Raw genomic sequence first — 17163 nt, 5'->3', positions numbered from 1 at the left:
CGTCCTCCGAGGCGCTGGGATGCTGAACTCGCCTCGGAAAAGTTATTTTTGGTTACAAGTAGCTGAGCGGGTCAACGCCCGGCTCGCTCGCGGAGGACGCAACGATGATTTTCCTCCTCCCCCAAAAAATTATCCATCGATAATTCGATAACAAGACCCAACGGACCCACGGATTTCTGCCATAAATCAAGCCATCAATCGGGTTTTATTACAAGTCAATTGGAATTAAAGCAAATTGAATTAGATTTAGGTTCAAGCGCCACTGTGCATCATCCCCCCCCCCCCAAAATAGAGCAGGTATTTATAGGCGACGCGTCTCATCCCCGCTGCCCTCGGCCGCGGCGATTAATTAAATTAGCACAAAGAGGGGCTTGTTGAGGGCTCCGGCCTCGCGAAGTCGAGCTGGCGCACAGGAAACAAAGGGTTGAATTCTGTCTGGTCGGCTGAAGGGTGCTGTGTGCCCCGGGCAGGCGCTGGAGCGGGGCCAGGGGTGCCCCCCCCCCCCCCCGCCCCCAGGGAAAAGAGCCCCCCGCCCCATCGCTGCGGTGGGGAGGATGGGGAGAGCCCCCCGCGCTGGGCTGGCACGGTTGGGCGAAGGGGGTCTTGCTAAAGGGAGTTTGCAAAGGGGGTCTTGCAATGGGGGTCTGCAAAGGGGGGTTTGCAAAGGGGGTCTTGAAACGAGGTCTTGCTAAGTGGGGTTTGCAAAGGAGGTCTTGTAATGGGAGTTTTGCCATGGGGGGTTTGCAAAGGAGGTCTTGCAATGGGGGTCTTGCAATAGGGGTTTTGCTAAGAGGGGTTTGCCAAGGGGGTTTTGTCAAGGGGGCTTTGCAAAGGGGGTTTTGCCAAGGGGGTTTTGCAACGAGGGTCTTGCAAAGGAAGTCTTGCTACAGGGCATTTGCGAAGGGGCGTCTTGCAATGGAGGTTTTGCTAAGGGGGGTTTGCAAAGAGGGTCTTGCAGCAGGGGTCTTGCTATGGGAGTTTTGCTAAGGGGGGGTTGCAAAGGAGGTCTTGCAATGGGGGTTTTGCTAAGGGGGGTTTGCAATGGGGGCTTGCAACGGGGGGTCTTGCTAAGGGGAGTCTGCAAAGGGGCTTTGCTCCATCACGATCTGGCAATTAACTCTTAAAGAAATGGGGGGGGGGGGGGGAAAAATCCCCTAAAACGCCTGAGCCCTTCCCAACTCATCAGAGGACTGCGAGAGTGCTTATGCACTGAGCCCGTCTCGAGCGCAACTAATCCGGGGTGAAAAAGCTCCCAGTAATTCCCACAGAGATAACAGCACCGGGAATTTCTCTGGCTTCCCCCCGCCGAGCCAAATCCCAACATAAACGGTTGCAGGGAAAATACCTCCCCCGCCCCGATGTCTACACCTTGAGATAACCTTGGCGCTCTGCTATTAAAGATGCTCCTAAATCGCTTTATTTGGTGCTTTTAGCATAAATACTCTCACCGGGTCCTTCGGCTACGCTGTTTGGGACGGTAATTCTAAAAGGGGAGGAAAGGCAAAAAAACCCCCAACCTATGCTTTTGGAGGTTGTTTAGGTAAGGAGGAATGATTTAGTGCGGCGTAGGGTGGGATTAAAATGGAAAAGGTTACGTTAAATAGAAGGAAAAGCTTCCGATGGCAAGAGGTGGCTCCCAGGATGAGGAGAAAACACTAAAATGCTCACAAAGAGTGAAAGGCAACTCAATAAAAAGCAACGGGCGCAACGGTGGAATTTGGGGGGGTGGGGGAGGGGGGCAGGTTTGGGGTGAGTCGCACCCCAAAGCTGGAGGAGCGTCGCTAAAAACGTACGAGCGTCATTAAAACTGCACCGGCATCACTAAAACTGCACCAGCATCCCTAGAACTAATTGCACCAGCATCCCCAAAATTGCACCAGCATCCCTAAAAATTGTACCAGTATCCCTAAAACTGCACCAGTATCCCTCGAATTGCAGCATTACCAAAACTGGCCGAATATCCCCAAAATCGCACCAGCATCCCTAGAATTGCACCAGCATCCCTAGAATTGTACCAGCATCCCTAAAAACTGCACCAGCGTCCCTAAAACTGCACCGGCATCCCTAAAATTTGCAGCATTACCAAAACCGGATGAGTATCCCCAAAATCGCACCACCACCACCAAAATTGGACAAGCGTCACCAAAACTGCACCAACGTCACTAAAACTGTACCAGCATCCCTAAAAATTGCACCAGCATCACCAAAACTGGATGACAAGCATCCCTAAAATTGCAGCATTACCAAAACCAGACGAGTATCCTCAAAATTGCACCACTATCACCAAAACTGGATGAGCGTCACCAAAATCCCACCAGCATCCACGAAACTGCACCAATATCCCTAAAACTACAACAGCATCCCTAAAACTGCACCAGTATCCCTAAAAATCACACCAGCATCCCCAAAAATTGTACCAGCATCACTAAAAATCGCACCAGCATCCCTAAAACTGCACCAGTATCCCCAAAAATCACACCAGCATCCCCAAAAATTGTACCAGCATCCCTAAAAATTGCACCATCACTAAAAATCGCACCAGCATCCCTAAAACTGCACCAGTATCCCCAAAAATCACGCCAGCATCCCCAAAAATTGTACCAGCATCCCTAAAAATTGCACCATCACTAAAAATCGCACCAGCATTCCTAAAACTGCACCAGTATCCCTAAAAATCACACCAGCATCCCCAAAAATTGTACCAGCATCCCTAAAAATTGCACCATCACTAAAAATCGCACCAGCATTCCTAAAACTGCACCAGTATCCCTAAAAATCACACCAGCATCCCCAAAAATTGTACCAGCATCCCTAAAAATTGCACTAACATCCTTAAAAATCGCATCAGCATCCCTAAAAATGGCACCAGCATCCCTAAAATTTGCACCAGCGTCCCTAAAATTTGCACCAGCGTCCCTAAAAACGGCACCAGCGTCCCCAGCATGAGGGCCGGCGGGGCCAGCTCGCGGGCACTGACAGGGGTTTTAATTACGGGCTCGTTACGGCAGGGCGTTATCAGATGGAGCTCCATCCAGCCCAGCACCCCTCCTGCGCCCCACAACCCCAAATGCGGCGGGACCGGGCTGCAAACGACCCCACTAACGAAGGGGAGAAGGGAAGTGGCTACCATCCGAGGACTTCCCAGCCCTTATCCCGGGAAAAGTGATGGATGGGGAGGAAAGTCTCCGGGAATATATATAAAAAAAAAAAAAAAAAAAAAAAAAAGGTTTTTTCCTTAAATGTATTTATTTAAGAGCACAAATCAAGCTCCTCCTTCCATTATTCGCCATCCGCTTTCAAACCCACCCACGCTGTTTAAATCCAGGTAGGGGGATGCTCCAGCCTGACCCCGGGAAACAAAGTCAGGACTAACATTTGAGCCGGATTAAATTCAATTCAGATTCTGCCCAGAAATCTGTCTCCTAATCCTGGTTTATTTTACCCATCCTTTTATTATCCTTAAGGGAAAATAAACCACTGATACTGTTTATTATTTACTATATACTGTTTATTATTTATTATTTATTTATTTTTATTTGCTATTATTCTTCATTATTTATTATTTATTTTTATTATTGCTATTGTTATTATTATTGTTATTATTTATGAATTATTATGCGCTGGCTAAATTATTTGCCAAAAGGCCCATTTCCATCTAGCGAACAAGTTCAAAATGCACTGGAAAAGCTATTTTTAAAGCTTAAAACACGTTCCAGAAACAAAGGGGTGGCCGCGGTGTAGCAACACCTGACAAAATGCCCCACTTAATTTTTAATTTTTTTTACGGCAATTAATTAATTGCCGGAGTTAAGAGATGTTGGATCTGGCAACGAGATATAAAGAAACCAATTTCTGCACGTAAATGTATTAAAAGACCTTTCCAGGCACTTTATATAAATGGGATTTTCTTGGGATTGAGATAATAAATAATAATAAAAATTTAATTTTTTAATTTTTTTTAACTTTTCCAGCAAAGTCAATCTACTCAGAATCCAGATTTTGGGGTGGGGGTTTAAATAATTTTATTTAAAGTGGGTGAGTGAGGAGGAGGAGCAGGGAGAGGATGCAGGAGGTGACAGGAGGGATGGAGAGCGTGGGATGCCCGCCATCTCCGAGCCGATTATTTGTAATTATTTATTACGAGCTGATCAAGGCGTTAATAAAATATAAGACCTGGATGGGGTTCAGCTCATCAACCCCACTTGCCGTGGAAAGAGGCAGCGGAAAGATGCTGGAAAATGGGGAAAAAAAATAGGAAATAAGGGAAAAAACAGAAAAAAATCAAGCTGGTAAATGGCTTTTTTTTGGGGGGATAGCACCAAAATCACCAAACCGCATCCCGGCATCGCCACCAGCAACAGGCGGCGGCGGCGTTGGGACGGAGAAATTAGCAGCTTGCAACAATAAATTCCCTTTTAAATTTATTGCTCGGGAGCATTAAAAATGTCTGCAGCGGTTTACATCCACCATCGCAGTGGGAATTTCCTTGGGGAAAAGGGAGCTTGTAATTGCTGTTCTAAAACTTGCCTTAGAAGCTTCAAGTAGTGTTTAAAAAAACATTTTAAGGGCTTTATAAAGCTATAAAGTGCCTTCCGACGTACCTAGAAGTGATATATCTGCAAAAGACTAGTCCTGCCCCCGGCAAATAATCTGAGGAATAACACACCGCTGATAAAATAATGTGAAACGAAAGCGCTGAAATCAAATATTCTGATTTTTTTTTTTAATTATTTGGAAAAGTTTTGACTCGCTGCCTGATCGGTGGCGGTGTTTGGGCATCGCTTGCAGCGTGGGAGGGGGGAGCATCGGTGAGTGCCCCCGGGGAGATGGGGGAGCCCCGTTTGGGGTTTTCTGCGGCCGAAAAGAGGGTAAAAAGATTTAAAACAGGAAAAAAAGTGAAAAATATAAGGAAAAAGCCCCGCTCCCCCCCAAAAGTCAAAAAGAAAAAGCCAAAAAAAAAAAGGAAAAAAAAAAAAGGAAAAAAAGAGTGAAAAAGGAAAAAAAAGGAAAAGGGAAAGGGGAAGAAAGGGGAAAGGAAAGGGAAAAAGTAGAAAAAGGGGAAAAAGGAAAGGAGAAAAAGGAGAAAAAGGAGAAAAGGAGAAAAAAAGAAAAAGAAAAAAGAAAAAAGAAAAAAGAAAAAAGAAAAAAGAAAAAAGAAAAAAGAAAAAAGAAAAAAGAAAAAAGAAAAAAGAAAAAAGAAAAAAGAAAAAAGAAAAAAGAAAAAAGGGAAAAAGGTTGGGAAAAAAGGAAAAATGGGGGAAAGGGGAAAAAAAAAAGGAGGGGAAAAAAAAGGGAAAGCAGCTTTTCCCATGCAGGAAAATTTCCGGGGGGTTCAAGCCCTAAAATAAATTCCGAGCCCGAATCCGGGGGCGGCGTCTCTCGGCTGCTGTCACCCTGACGGGGACGATGGGGTTTTCAGGGGCCAAATCCTGTTCGCAAGCACATCCGTGAAAAAAAATATCAAATCGGGGCGAAATAAAAGAAAAACCTCTCAAAACGGTCCGCAACTGGGATTATTTTTAATTGGCTTTATGGGATTTATTGATAGGAGTGAGCAAGCTGTTGCGGCCGGGGAAAGCCAGAACCGAGTTAAAAAAATGTGGTTTTGGTTATAACTGTTTTCATAGTTCTTGCAACACCTTATTAAAGTTGAAAGCTCCGTATAGAACATTATTGGGGGTATTTTATTTTTTTCTTATCCACCCAAGTAGGATTTCATGGCAGCTCCCAAAACTTTCCTCCACCTGCACCAAAATAATCTGATTTTTTGGGGGGAATATCCCTAACTTTGGGTTCTGCATCCCTAATTTGAATTTTTATGGCCTTTTGCTGGGGTTACCTGGATATTTGGGATTTTCCTGCCTGGATCATACTTGTGGGATGGGACAGGTCGCCCGGCACGGGATGCTGAACGATGGCTGAAGCAAAAAAATGGAAAATAAAACTCAATATAAAAAAATTAAATGAAAATAGAATTTTAAAATATATGCAAAATTTAAAAATGAAATTTAAAAAAAGAAAAAAAATTGAAAAACAAATGTGTAAATATGGTGCTTGGGGGTATGGTTTAGTGGCGGACTTGGCAGTTGGACTCAATGATCTTAAAGGTGTTTTCCAAACTAAATGATTCTATGAAAATAAAAAATAAAATAAAATAAAAAGTAAAAGTAAAAAACAAAAATAAAATACAAATGCTAAAAATAAAATAATAAAGTAATTAATTATAATAAGAAAAATTTAAGCAAAAATTGAATACAACAATGAAATAGAAAATTAAATACAAAATTAAAGAAAATTTTGAGGGTCACAGAAAATTATTCCTCTTTGAAAGAGCCCCTAAACCAGAGTTTTAGATAAGCCTCAACCTCTTCCCAAGCCCATCTCACCCCTCGCTCCTCCAGCATCGGTCCCTCGCAGCATCTGCATCTTGTTAGCCGCAAAGAGCATCCCGCTAGCGCAGCACTGCTCCCCCCCCCCCCAAAAAAAAAAAAAAAAAAAAAGCCCTTTTGGCCTCCTAAAAAAGGAAAAAAAACCCAAAATAATACACCAGAAGCTTGCAAATATAAAAAAATAGATATAAATATATAAAAATAAATCGCGGTGTGGACTAACGAGGGTTTATTTTCCCTTTCAGAAGAGGCAAGGGCAAAAAAAAATAAGATATAATCAGGGGGGGAGGGAAGACCTGAGGCCAAATTCTCATCTTATTTATACAGCTGCAAATCACAGCTGGGCAAAAGCGACCTCATCCCGCCGGGATGGGATGGTTTTCCCATGGGGATTACCTGGAGCATCACCTCAGTCCTCGCAAGGCTGGAGGGTGATCAAAACCAGGTCTAAATTTAAGCAGGGATTAACTCCCGGTCCCTCCGGATTATTATTTTGAGGCAGCATCTTAACGATCTGATTAATGATGCCGGGAAATAATTTTTTTTTTTTTTTTTTTTTTTGCTAATTAGAGGGCATTCGTTAACACCCTCTTTGGTGGCAGCAAAAATTATTTGGGAATCGCGGTATTTAGCGGCGCGTGGGATATTAAATTCCAGCAAGAGTTGTCTGGACCCAGCAAATTACCCCACGAAGACCCCCAAAAAAAGCATTTTTCCCACGTCCCGGAGTAAAATAAGGATGGAGAATAATTGAGGATGGGATGCTCTGGTGGTACCCACGACCTGAAAAAAAAGACCTCGATGCTCGGTCCTGCTTTCCCACAGGGGTCAGGGATGCCAAATCTCCCCTAATTTACCCCCGATCATTGCAAAAGTTTCCTCTCGACTTCAGGAAACACGGCTCGTTGGTCAAACTCAGTACTTCTGCGAGGAAAAAAGAAGGACGGAGCCGGGGGAAAGGGAGCTCAGCATCCTAAAAGGGAGCTCAGCATCCTAAAACTCTCACTTTACTCTTTTAAATCAGTATTTCCCACTGTAGCAGGGGTGTAAAATCTTCTTTTTTTTTTTTTTTTTTTTATATCCCTGCCTGCTTTTGCACCACACTTGCGACAGGCACTCCCACCAACTGACTCTCAGCCGCCCCATCCCATCACTGGGACGAATTTTCCCAGTTATTTGAAGCTGGAGCAGCTCCCAGGAAAATAAATTAAGCAAAACTGTGGGTGTCGCAGCACCCCAAATTATTTTTCGCCGTGTTCTCAGGAAATCCCCCCTGGTATCCATCGTGCATCTCAAATCCGACGGTGCGGTCCAGCCCTCCGCATCCCTGGGGATGAGGATAGACGATGAAGGATGCTCTTCCCACCGGGACCGCACCACTATAACTATGGGAGTTAAAATAAAATCTTATTATTGCTCGGAGACTTATGGATGCTGTCGATCAACATGAAAAAAAAAAATTTAAAAAAAAAAAAGTAGTAATTTAAAAGTTCACTGGAAAAGCAAAAAATCACCCAAAATCCAAAGCTGCCCCCATTGCAGGAACTTGTTTTATCCAGGAGTTGGGATAAAAGGTTATTCCCTGATGCTCAGTGGGAAAAAACGTTCCTCTCCCAACACAACTTCCTGCCTTTACTTAAAAAAAAAGGACATGTCTTTTAAAAAAAAAAAGGTTTCCTTAAAAAAAGGAGGTTTCCCTTAAAAAAGAAGGAGGCTTCTCTTGAAAAAAAAGGGGGTATCCCTTAAAAAAAGGGGAGTTTCCCTTAAAAATAGGAGGTTTGCCTTAAAAGAGATATTTCCTTGAAAAAAGATTGCCCTTAAGAGGCGATTTCCTTAAGAAAAGGGGAGAGTTCCTTAAAAAAAAAATCCTATTTCTTTAAAAAAAAAGATATTTCCTTTACCTCCCGCTCCCAAAAATGATGGAGGGAGAAGGGACAACACTCCTGCCAGCCCGGCGGGGATGCTGAGCATCACTTTTATTCCCTTTTTCCCCCCTCACCATGATACCGGGGGGGAGTGTTTAATGTTTTTTATATATATGTAATGTTCTATACATAATGTTATATATATATAAACATATCATGTTAAAATTAAGGGGTTATGGGACCCCCCAATGCTGTTTTTGGGGGCATCGGGGCTGAAAATTGCCTTAAAAAGCCCAATTTTGGGACGGTGGGGAACGCATCTCCTCCTCTTCCCCATGCCGCCAGCTCCCCTATTAACCTCACCCGTAATTAGCCTCGAGCAATTAACTTTTGCCCCTAATGAAGGAATCTCAGCGCCAGGAGTCAAATAAAATAGGAGGGAGGGGAAAAAAAAATAAAGGGGAATCCCGATCCCATCATCCGTCAGCTCTGTGTGGCTTAAACCCCCCCAAAAAAAGGTGTTCTTTTTTAACCCAACTCACCCAAAATCCCATTAATTCACCCAAATCCCTCTCCCCATCCGCCTGGGGCTGAAAACATCCCCCGAAACATCAGACACACCACCCCCCCAAAGGTTTTGGGGTGTTTTTTTCAGGGAGAACCCCCTTTCCCCGCGCCGGGAAGATGCCAAACATGCCGAGTCAGCACTTTTTGAAGGCGCGACGCCCGAAAGTTTCGCCGAAGCTGGGTCTACCAAACCTCCCCCCTCCTTGGCTCACATCATTTTTTAGGATTTTAAGGTAAAAGAAGTCTTAAAAAAAAAAAAAAAAAAGCAAAATTGAGCCGTTTCCCCTCCGATTTTCTCCTTTTTCCCCCCGCGGACAGCCGCCCCCGCATCCCGGCCAAAAATAATCCGTCGTGTCCCCCCCCCCTTTCCCTTAATCTAATCTCCCCGGCTGGGAGTTTGAAAATATCCTGCCGGGTTTAGGGTTTCCCGTTACCCGGCGGGCAGCAAGATAGTGGGGGGAAAAAAGGATCCTTGGGAAGGAGAAAAACCGGGAAGAGCCGAAACAAAGAGCCGGAGCCCAAGTTGAGCTTCGACGCTCGGCGAGGAGCGGGATGAAGGGGGACACCGCACGCGCGCGCGCGCACACACACACACACGAGACGCGGACCCCATCCTCTCGCCAAAACTTTCCCGTGCTGCGCGATGCTGCCGGCGGAGCCGCCCTCCTGTGGATGCAAATACGCTAAAAAAATTCAAAATAAATTCAAAATAATCAGAATTGTTACCAAAAAAAGTGCGTATCACCCCCCCACCACCACCTCGCCACAAAGCTGCTAAAATTGATTATTTTTTTTTTTTCAGGGTTTATTGAACCCCGTGGGCACGGGAGGGATGCGCAGGGGGGGTCCCACTGAGCCGTCCCGGGGGAAACGGGGTGCACCGGGGGAAATGGGGTGCACCGGGAGAATGGGGCGCGCGGGGGAAAAGGGGGTGCACGGGGGGGGGGTGTTGTGGTTTACCACCGGCAGAAGCGACGGGCTACGGCACACCGGCGAGGGCCGCGTTTCGGCGCTGGCGTCGAGCCCGCGTGGGGCCCTGCAAGGCGGCAGCGGTGTCCTCCCCGCCCGTGGGTGCCCTGTGGGTGCTGGGGGGGGGGGGGGCACCCCGAGGTAAAGGGGTGTCTTCCAACGCTGGGAGCCCCTGTCCGCTGCACACATGCACACACCCCCCCCCCGCTTTGCACAGGGGGCAACTTTCCAGCTGCAGAATGCAATGAGCTGGGGGGGCTGCAACCGGCCGGGGGGGGCTGCAACTGGCTGGGGGGGGGCTGCAACCGGCTGGGGGGGCTGCAACCGGCCCGGGGGGGCTGCAACCGGCCGGGGGGGGGCTGCAACCGGCTGGGGGGGCTGCAACCGGCCCGGGGGGGCTGCAACCGGCCGGGGGGGCTGCAACCGGCTGGGGGGGCTGCAACCTCCCCCGGGGGGGGCTGCAACCGGCTGGGGGGGCTGCAACCGGCCGGGGGGGCTGCAACCGGCCCGGGGGGGGCTGCAACAGGCTGGGGGGGGGCTGCAACTGGCTGGGGGGGGGCTGCAACTGGCTGGGGGGGCTGCAACTGGCTGGGGGGGCTGCAACCTCCCCCGGGGGGGGCTGCAACCGGCCGGGGAGTTTGCAGCCCCTGGGGGGGATCGCAACCAGCTGGGGGGCTGCAAACCCCCCGGAGGGCACTGCACCCCGTAGGGAGGGGGTTGCCAAGGGCCCGGCGGGGGGCTCAGGGGGGGGCATTGCAACCGGTCGGGGGTCTGCAGAGGGGATTGCAACCGGTCGGGGAGGTTGCAAACAGTGCGGGGGGGGGGGACACACACTGCAACCGGTGTGCAGCCTCCCAGAGGGCACCGCAACCGTCCGGGGGCGGGGGGGGGGCTGCAACTCCCCCGGGGGGGGCACTGCAACCGGTGAGGGGTCTGCAGAGGGGATTGCAACCGGCTGGGGGGTTGCTAGCCCCCCCGGCGGGCACTGCAACCGCTCGGACCGTCTGCTGCAAGTCCGAGGGGATTGCAACTAGCTTGGGGGGGCTGCAACCCCCCCCCCGGGGGGGGCACTGCAACCGGTGGGGGGGGTGCAGCCAGCCCGAGGGCATTGCGACCGGCCGGGGGTGGGGGTGCGACCCCCCCTAGAGGCACTGCAACCCCCGGGGGCATTGCAAGCGGCTGGGGGGGGTCCCGCAACCAGTCCGAGCGCATTGCAACCGGCCGGGGGGGTGCAACCCCCCTTAGGAGCACTGCGACCCCCCGGGGGGGGCACCGCAACCGGGCAGCGGGGACTGCAAGCGGCCGGGGGGGCAGCGCAGCCCCCCGAGACCACTGCGACCCCCCGGGATTACCGCAACCGGCTGGGGCGGGGGGGGGGGGGGGGCTGCAACCGCCCCGGTTCATTGCAACCCCCCTGGAGCACCGCAACCCCCCCAAATCACCGCGACCGGCCCGGGGCGAGGGGGGGGGGGTCACCGCGGAGAACCGCAACGGCGGGGGCAAACCGCAGCCGGCTGGAGGTCAGCCCGGGGGGGGGGGGGGCTGGCGGGGGGGGAACCGGACACCGGGGACACACGGACACGGACACACACACGGACACACACACACGGGGACACACACGCTGCAGCCGAGGCCCGCGCTACCCCCGGCCCCGCACCGGGAGGGGAGGCGGTGCGGAACGGCAAGTTACTTCCCGCACCGGAGGGGATGGAGCGGGGGAGGGGGGGTGGGGGGGTGGGAGGGGGGTGCGGGGTCCCCGCCGCCGCCGCCGCCGCCGCCACACGTGCCCCGCCGCCCGGGCCGCTTTGTCCGCGGCGCTCGGCGCGGCTCCGCCCGCCCCCGCGCGGCGGCCCGCCGGTGAGTGACAGCCTACCTGCCCGCCAATCTTCATCACACCGACACCGGCCTGACAGCGCGGCCGCCGCTCGCCGCCCGCCCGCCCGCCCGGCCCCGCCGCGCCGCCGCCGACACGCCCCGCCCCGCCCCGCCCCGCCCCGCCGCCGGGACACGCCCCCCTCGCCGCTACGCCCCGCCCACTCCCGCCGCCGACACGCCCACTCCCGCCGCCGCGCACCGGTGGCCACGCCCCCAGGGCACGCCCCTCCCCGGCGCGCCGCACAGCGCCCCCTGCTGGCCGGCGCCTCTCGCGCACACATCGCGTCCCGTGCGCCCCCCCCGGCACACACACACGGACACCCCCGTGCCGCGGACCCCCCTCGGCCCCTCAGAACCCCCCCCCCAGCACCTCGGACCCCCCCGCAGCATTTGTCCCCCTCCTTCAGCCACAGTCAGAGCCCCCGGTGGCGTTTGCTCCCCACCCCGCATCTGCCGCCCAACCGCATTTGCCCCCCTCCCAGCAGCGTTTGCCCCCCCAAACACATCTGCCCCCCCAAACACATCTGCCCCCCCAACACATCTGCCCCCCCAACCGCATCTGCCCCCCCAAAATACATCTGCCCCCCCAACACATCTGCCCCCCCAACCGCATCTGCCCCCCCAAAATACATCTGCCCCCCCAAACACATCTGCCCCCCCAACACATCTGCCCCCCAACCGCATCTGCCCCCCCAAAATACATCTGCCCCCCCAAACACATCTGCCCCCCCAACACATCTGCCCCCCCAACCGCATCTGCCCCCCCAAAATACATCTGCCCCCCCAAACACATCTGCCCCCCCAAACACATGTGCCCCCCAACCGCATCTGCCCCCCCAAAATACATCTGCCCCCCCAAACACATCTGCCCCCCCAAACACATCTGCCCCCCCAACACATCTGCCCCCCCAACCGCATCTGCCCCCCAAAATACATCTGCCCCCCCAAACACATCTGCCCCCCAACACATCTGCCCCCCCAACCGCATCTGCCCCCCCAAAATACATCTGCCCCCCCAAACACATCTGCCCCCCCAACACATCTGCCCCCCCAACCGCATCTGCCCCCCCAAAATACATCTGCCCCCCCAAACACATCTGCCCCCCAACACATCTGCCCCCCAACCGCATCTGCCCCCCAAAATACATGTGCCCCCCCAAACACATCTGCCCCCCCAAACACATCTGCCCCCCCCAACACATCTGCCCCCCAACTGCATCTGCCCCCCCAACCGCATCTGCCCCCCTCTTCCAGCCACATTCAGAGCCCCCGGTGGCGCTTGGCCCCCCGCACTCCAACCACAGACGCCCCCCTCGGGTGCCACCCCCATCCAGGTCGCCAACCCCTCCCCCAGCATGACCTTCCCCCCCCCTTAAATTTAGGGCACCCCCAAAAATCCCTCCTCGGGATGCTTCCCGCCCCAGGCACTTCCTGTGGGATTATCCCCCAAGGCAAAAGGCTCCCATTTTGGGAAAATCTATTAATTATTATTATTAATTGGGGGGGTGGGGGTGTTTGGCTGCCCCCCCCCGCCCAAATTTTGGCCACGTGATACATTAACCTCCCTCTTCTCCCAAGGACCTGGAGATGAGGTTTCCCTGGAGTTGCATCCACTGGGAGCACTGGGAGCACTGGGTCCTCTAGCCAAATTTTCCCACATTTTATTGCAAAAACCACCGGGACGGATTTTTTTGGATGAGCCACAATTTGGTCCCTCGTGATCTTCCATCCCTTTCCCCGATAAAAAATGCCATTAAACCTGGGTTTGGTAAGAAACGCTGAATTTCTGCCTGTTTCCTGAGGAATATTGGAGACGGAATCACTCGAAACAGCCCCAAAATTCTTTCGGGATGGGTTAAAGTCAGTTCTGAAGAGTTACAGTGGGAGGTGGGAGCCAGCCACAATAAATGATGTGTAAGGGATGGCCATAAGGCCAGGGATGTGATGGGAAAGGTGGAAAAATGAGCTTAAATTTAAAGCTAGGAACCCAAAAAAAACCCCAATTTCCCCTCTTGCGACCCCTTGCAAAACCCCCTTTCTAAATCCCTCCTTTCAGCTCATCCCCCCCCCCCCCCCCAAAAAAAATTACGTTCGGAAAATATTTGCTCTGACGTTTGCTCCTCGTACTTGAGAGCAGCCTCTAAAATCCTCCGACCTCCTTCAGGTTGGCCGGTGGAGAGCAACCAAAAATAGATGATTCGTGCTTGGGCTCCATCGACAAAATAACGCTGAAATGCAGAAGGGAGGTTGGGATGCGTTCTTTCCCCCTCACCCCCCCCCCCAAAAAAAAAAAAAGCATCACTGCGTCGCGTTGCCGGGACAAGGCAGAGCATCCCCCCACCCTTCGGAGAGGTTGGGGCAATGATAGATAAGAATTTCTTGCCTTGTAAATCAGCCGACGGGACGTTTTCCCGCCCCCCCCCCCCCTCCATGCTCATTACTATTCCACGGGAGCGAGCAAAGACGAGGAGCCATAAAGCTGTCGTTGGTCGTTTCAGCCAGCTGGGGATGCCGGGCAAAAAAATATTTCGGGTTTTTCAGGAGCCGGAGAGTTTGAATGGGAGAGGTAAGGGGAAGGGGACAGAAATCCCTCGTTGTGGTATCAAAGGACCATGGGATCATCTGCGCTCAGCATCTCATCTTGAAAAACGGAGATTCAAAGAGGGCAGGCATGCACGGGGAATATTTTAAGTGCCACCGTCACCAAAAGTGTCCAAGTGTCCAATATTTGAGGGTTCTCCTGATGCGGGGCTGTTTCTTCTGGTGCCAGCAGCAGCGACCATCCCATGTTTGCTCCTTGAGCATCCCACGTCCGCTCCTCGAGCATCCCACGTTCATCCCTCGAGCATCCCACGTTCACTCCTCCAGCACCCCTCATTCCTCATCCCCAATTTCTGTTGCCAATCACTCGAGCGGTTCCACCGCTGGTTTCGGAAACTCGCGCTCATCCTTCCAGGAACAGTAGCCAGGCCTGGATTTTTCCTCCACAGATGCAAAAGCTGCTTCTTCCCTGGAGAGTTTTTCCAGAGGTTAATTATAATCCCTGGTTAAAAACCCGGCGCCTGATTTCCCAGTTGAATTGGCTCCACTTCAACATCCAGCCGTGGGGTCTTGCTGTATTTTTTCGGCGGTAAATTAAAGGTCTCCTGCACCCAGTCTTGGGGCTTTTTCCCCCAGAAAAGCATCTTTCTGCTGTAACAGGTCACCCCTGGATGGTCTTTTTTTCATCGGATCTCATCCTGCCAGCCCTGAGCCCCCAGATCTGCAGGACCAGGGATGCTCGGCAGCATCCCTGCTGGGATGCAGACCCCGGCTCCCACAGGGGGGTCCAGCGGGTACCGACCCGCTTCTCCCACCCTGGACCACCCACCTGTGACCGCAGCCCAGGGATGCAGGTGGTACCCAGCTGGAAGAGACATCCAAACCCCAAAAAAACACGAACCCCGTGATCAAACACCTTATTCCACATCCCCATCCCAAGCTGGGGCACAGGCCACTGGGAAACCTCCCTGAAATTAAACCCTCTTCACCCAGGGGTCCCCCCAAATTTTGGGGGTTGTGCCGTTTACCTGCCCCAAAGCTGGGGCACGGGCATCTCAGAAGACTGGGGGGGTTTTGCGCACTGAAAGTCAGCGTCGTAAATATATAATTACCACGAACTAATCAGTGCTTATTCAAGAGCACCCAGACGGTTCCTTCTCAAAAGTGACGAGTACTCTGAGCGAGTTTGCTAAAATATTAAACATTTGGCAAGAGCGGCAACATATATAACCAGCAATATTTACATTTTTACATAACGGGCTTCAGGAGAAAACAAATTACATAAAATATAGCGGTTTAGTCTCTGTCATTTGACTGCTCCTCCATAAATAATTCAATTCTCTTTCCAAGATTGCATTATTGCTCGTGTCGGATTTCTCTAAGAAAACTGTGACGGGATAGTCTGAAAAATACATAAGAGCGAAGCCGAGTAAATTATTAAATGGTAGATGTTAAAAACAAGATGGGGTTTTAGGATGCTGCCACAGCCAGGGCTTGGCTCCTAAGGCTGAGCTTTATGGCTGAGCCTGGCTTAAGCACTGCGATGGGTTAGAGGGGTAAGGTAACCCCTCCAAATGTCGGATGTCCGACCCCCTCGGGGGGTAAAAGATGCTAAAAAGGGATGCCTAAAGAAAATTCAGGACTAGTTTCAGCTCAGATGATGCTCCAAACTGTCCCGGCTCAGACGTTGGCGGTACCCACCAGGCCCTTCGTCCCTCCAGCTTGGCCATCGCAGTCAAGAGACGATGCTTAATACGAATCAGCCATCAATTAGTTTGGATTTTTATAAGACATTTAGGATACAGATATTTTCCCACACCTTTCAAAACCCTCTCCAGTTAGTTTCAAGAAGAGAGGAAAAAAAAAATCAGCATCATCCAACGCAGCCTTAAAAGCAACATAATTAATCCGGGACACACGGACAGCTGTCTGTCCGAACCCAGTGATGCTCACACCAAATCCAGGCTGAAGTTAAGGAATTCCACAAATTTTAACTATTTAACTCATGGAGGATTTCTATTAAAGCTGATTTCCCTCCGTTTGCGGTACTTCAGATACCCACAGGACAACTCCTCTTAAGAACGTTTATTTTTACCTCTGCGCATGATTTTCCTGGGAATAATAAGAGAGTAAACCCAAAAAAGATTTACAGCGTTATTTTTGAAGCCACCGTGCATTTTAAATAGTTTCAGACGCGCGAATAATAGCGAGTAACGCTACACAAGATTTGACAACTATTAATAGATGAATACACGGGAGAATATAATTAAAGGCTTTATCGATAATCCATAGGCACAAGGAGGATGTATTGAGAATAAGCGATCGATGCCAGGATGGCTCGATATTCCCAGAGGTTTCCCCGTGCGAGATTAAATAAGATTAAAGCTTATTTCTTGTGCGGGATTGACAGATCGATAATAAAGACAGCTAAAGCCAAAAGAAAGGATTTTTCCCTGTTGTTCCCTCTGCAAAGCAGCCAGGATTGAGTGGGAAAATACCTGAAAAAATGGGTTTTCTTCCCCCCCCATACCGGCTGAGCGGGGGTTAATGCTGGCTCATTAATGATGACACTTTGGGGTCCTTCTGGAGGAAAAATGCTGGATAAATGGCAGGTTATATATATTTTGATTAGAAAACCCCCACTGCCAACTTACTCCCTTTAAATGTTTAATTTCAAGGTGTAATAAAGTCTATGGCTGGTTCTTGCCGCTCCTTCAGGCTCTCCCATGCAAAGTCACTGCGAACATCCCATTGACCGATCCTTTCCCAAGCATTTCCAGGCGAAGAAAAGAAAAGAAAAGAAGAGAAGAGAAAAGAAAAGAAAAGAAAAGAAAAGAAAAGAAAAGAAAAGAAAAGAAAAGAAAAGAAAAGAAAAGAAAAGAAAAGAAAAGAAAAGAAAAGAAAAGAAAAGAAAAGAAAAGAAAAGAAAAGAAAAGGAGAAGAAAAGAAAAGAAAAG

At 50.8% G+C, this 17163-nt stretch overlaps 1 protein-coding gene across 2 annotated transcripts in view; it reads right to left on the bottom strand.

Moving 5' to 3' along the window:
• The window catches only part of PKNOX2 (PBX/knotted 1 homeobox 2), an 89413-nt gene extending 77670 nt beyond the window's left edge, over positions 1-11743 (bottom strand). For both annotated transcript variants that reach the window (XM_075774596.1, XM_075774595.1), the window contains exon 1: positions 11664-11743. The gene's annotated coding sequence lies outside the window, so the exon portion shown is untranslated. The remainder of the gene's footprint in view (positions 1-11663) is intronic.
• Positions 11744-17163: the final 5420 nt, after the last annotated feature.

The sequence above is a fragment of the Balearica regulorum genome, chromosome 23, assembly GCF_011004875.1.
Source record: "Balearica regulorum gibbericeps isolate bBalReg1 chromosome 23, bBalReg1.pri, whole genome shotgun sequence".
In the NCBI taxonomy this organism is placed as follows: domain Eukaryota; kingdom Metazoa; phylum Chordata; class Aves; order Gruiformes; family Gruidae; genus Balearica; species Balearica regulorum.
The sequence above is the reverse complement of the archived record's forward strand: the minus strand, read 5'-3'. Positions and strand labels throughout refer to the sequence as shown.